Source organism: Herpailurus yagouaroundi, unplaced genomic scaffold (assembly GCF_014898765.1).
Source record: "Herpailurus yagouaroundi ecotype Mexico unplaced genomic scaffold, PumYag 96466, whole genome shotgun sequence".
Classification (NCBI taxonomy): Eukaryota; Metazoa; Chordata; class Mammalia; order Carnivora; family Felidae; genus Herpailurus; species Herpailurus yagouaroundi.
In genome coordinates this window covers 2673-6423 of record NW_024421421.1, presented here as the reverse complement: position 1 = coordinate 6423, position 3751 = coordinate 2673, and the positions used below count along the sequence as shown (strand labels likewise).

The window sequence follows — 3751 nt, the reverse complement described above, 5'->3', positions numbered from 1 at the left end:
CTTGACTTCAGCAGAAATCAAGAGTTTAACCTACTGAACCAACCAGGCGCCCCTATGTCCAGTTTTATTCTTGTGTTTTGGGAGGGAAGATTTGCCTAGTTTTTCATATTGTCATAGCTGGAAGTCTTATTTCTGTACATTTTAAAGTTTTTAATACCTGTGGTCAAACTGATCTTAAACAGGTTTTACTTCTGTAATGCCCCCGATTTCGAATCCGAGAGACCACCAAGGAGTCGATAACGATGCAAACGCATGAGGGTTTATTTGCAAGCTCAAGCTTGGGCCCAAGTATACCCGACACAGCAGAGCAGGGACTTGGACCCCTAGGTTAAGAGGCATAGCAGTTTTATAGGGGCCAGTGGCTAATGAGAGTGTAACACACAGAAAGTTGCATAGTCTTGTCAGTCCACACGCAGGTGGCCAATTGAATTACAATTTACCCTATAGTAACTGTTTGAACTAGCCTATCACTCTGGTCAGAATTGGCGCGCAAGTGTGGTGGGCAAAAGGCGGGGTTTTCATTCTTTGGCGGCTAGGGGTTCTGTATTGACTAGGGTGGGGGAGTGTCTTAAGCAATAAGTAGGTCATGTGGGGGGTATACATGAGATGGTGGGTGTAGTACAAAATGGAGTTAGTCTTGCTCTGCTTGTCCAGGGGTAGGGGATTTTGTTAAATTCCTTGGGTCCCACATTCCCCCCCTTTTCCAGAGGATCCTATGCAGGACCCAGTCATGGGTTCTGGGTTTCTGTCGAGAGAGTCAGTGGTTGGTATTGTTGCCTGAGTACCATGAGTTGAACTGTATTGACTCGGTCCCTGACAAAAGCCACTAGTCTATTGATGAGGCAGGGCCCAAAGGTCAGAAGGAGGAGAAGGATGATCAGGGGACTGGCTAGGGAGGACAATAAGGTAGTCAGCCAGGGGGAATGATTGAACCATGATTCAAACCATCCCTGTTGCTGCTCTCTCTCTCGTTTTCGCTTGGCTAATCCTTCCCTTACTTTAGCCATTGATTCTCGTACTATCCCTGAGTGGTCAGTGTAGAAACAGCACTCTTCGTTCAGGGCAGCGCAGACTCCCCCTTGTTGTAGAAAAACTAGGTCTAATCCCCTCCTATTTTGGAGCACCAGTTCAGACAAAGACGTTAGGGATTCTTGGAGGTGGGAAATGGAGGTTTCTTTGCGTTCTAGGTCTATATCGATGGCAGCTCTAAGGCTACTGTAGTGGGAGGCCTGGGTGGCTAGTGAGGCAATACCCGTCCCTGCGCCAGCCAATCCAATTCCCAGTAGGGAGGCGATGGTGATAGCGGAGATGGGCTCCCTTTTATTTCACTTGTGGGTATCTGCACCCTTCCACTGAAGTACCTGCTCATCTGAATGGTAGATGATTCTAGGGAGTAGCTGAGCCAGCACACAGAAGCTCCCAGTTCTGTTTATAACCTGACCATGAGCACTGGGAGTTAAACCCTCGGAATAAGCCCACCAACTGTCTTGGGGGGGTAGATAATACCCTGTATTATTTATAGGCTGTGTAACGTTGCACAGCGCCTTGTGGTGGCGTGGAGGAGTGCCTATACAGGGTCCCTGACCTAACACGGACTGCAAGGTAAGGCCTTTACCAGGCTTTCGGTTCCACCTGCAAGCATTAGGGTCCGTGGTCGTGTTATATTGACCCATTATTGCTATACCCTCATAGAAGGGGGGGGGCGGACGTCATTGCACAGCCAGCAGGATCAGGTAAGATTGGGCTTACTTGCGTTGAGGAATTTGTAAGCCTTGGACATCAGGGCGCAAAGAGGGTGCTGAGAAGGGTCGAGGGGGAGGAGAGGGGAGAGGAGAGTCGGAACTGGGGTGCCCCCACCGGAGGTGTTGTGGGCAAGATTCAGAGGGGGTGCTGCGGGTGTTGCCTGAGGTTGAGGAGGCACTAGCACAGTGTTGGGACCTATCCCTTGGGTCTGACCTTTCGGCTTCTCTAGTTGTCTGATCATGAATAGGACTCCGTTATCATACCCGCTTTGGTGAAGCCAGAGTCCCCACAGAAGTCCTACCCCCCAATTTGTTTCTTGTTTCCCGGTCTCCGTGAAGGAAATGGTGACTGAATTACAGTAAGGGCGTTCTGAGCATGAGGGGCGCGTAGTATTCAGTTGGATTTTTATGAGGCCGGATGGGTTTTGTGACAGCCAATTGCATGTCCCAGTTTGTTCACAACCCCATGTTTTGCAGAAGTAGTCCGTCCAGCCACCGCATTTGGAGGCCTTATTATGGTCAGACTGAGAGAGGGCCGGACACACGTAAAAACAGGTATCTCGGAGGGCCATCTCCGCCCTCTCGGTGCCACATCCCGGTATTCCTATTCTGCCTTGGTGCCAGGGGTCCTGACTGAATAGTTCACACAAGTCGATAGTCAGGTTAGGCCACCAGGTCCCTCTAGGGTGTAGCTCTGACAGCTGGGTTACTACCTGATTAGAGCTTGGGGTGATGATTTGCCAGGTTAGATTAAATGGTTTGGGGTTGGGTTTAGCCGCGAGGGGATACAGCTCAAGTAATATTAGCGGGGTAAGTGGGAACGACGCAGCCTTAGCTTTAAGGGATTGTCCTTGTTGGGCTGACTCTTCCATTCTGGAACAAAGTCCTTGAGGACGGCGTGTGGATCAGCTGGCCGGACATGGGTGTAGTGGACCCAAGGAGTTATTCTGTGGACCTTGAGAGCGGTGGGCGTGGTCAGGATCACAATGTAGGGTCCTTTCCAGCGAGGTTGGAGTGTCTGCTGTTGGTGCCTCCGCACGTACACCCAATCGCCTGGTTGATACCGATGGGGGTCAGGGGGCAGCCCGGTCTCATAGAGGGGCCTTCAGCTTAGGCCACACCTGCTCATGGGCTCTTTGTAACATTTGGAGGGAGAAAAGAAGCTGTTGGTCATTGAACTCGGCAAGCACTTTGGGTTCAAGGCAGGAATGATAGGTGGGGGTATACCAAACATGATATCGTAGGGAGTCAGTCCCATCTTATATGGTGAGTCTCTCACCCTATACAGGGCAAAGGGGAGGAGAGTGACCCAGTCCCCGCCAGTCTCCAAGGCTAATTTAGTTAAGGTCTCCTTTAATGTCCTATTCATCCTCTCTACCTGACCTGAGCTCTGGGGTCTGTAAGCACAATGTAATTTCCAGTGTGCCCCCAGTATTTGTGCTACTCCCCGTGTTACCTTAGAAATGAACCCCAGTCCATTGTCGGATCTGATTCCGGCAGGAAATCCATACCTTGGCAGAATGTCCTCCAGCAGCTTTTTGGTCGACATTTGTGCTGTTTCGTGCTTGGTGGGGAAGGCCTCTGTCCACCCTGAAAAGGTATCTACGAAAACTAGCAGGTACTTGTACCCATACTTTCCAGGACTTACCTCAGTGAAATCTACTTCCCAGTATGCTCCTGGGCGGTCTCCCCTGAGTCGGGTTCCAGGGTTAGACCCATGGGTGGTGGCGTTGGTTAGCTGGCATGCGTGACAGCTTGCCACGATCTGCTCGATCTTTGCTCAAGAGTCCTTAATAATGATCTTAGCATGTCGTATGAGGTCTTCCATCTTTCTTGTTCCCATATGAGTACTCCAATGCACTTTGGATAGGACTCGTCGTCCTAGTTCCTCTGGCAGGATGATGCTGGAGTCTGCGGCCCTCCACCGGCCACGCAAGCATTGGGTCATAGGCAAGCGTTTAATCCGTTGTAAGTCAGTGCCAGTATAGTTGGGGGTGTCCGGCAGGGTC

The 3751-nt window shown here is 50.8% G+C and overlaps 1 long non-coding RNA gene across 1 annotated transcript; it reads right to left on the bottom strand.

The window, feature by feature from the left end:
- Window positions 1-2130: 2130 nt before the first annotated feature.
- On the bottom strand, window positions 2131-3294 carry LOC121026412 (uncharacterized). Its single transcript, XR_005788354.1, has 2 exons — window positions 3254-3294; window positions 2131-2795 (listed from the first exon to the last, which is right to left on the bottom strand). It is a non-coding gene; the product is annotated as an uncharacterized LOC121026412 (long non-coding RNA).
- Between the last annotated feature and the right edge of the window lie 457 nt (window positions 3295-3751).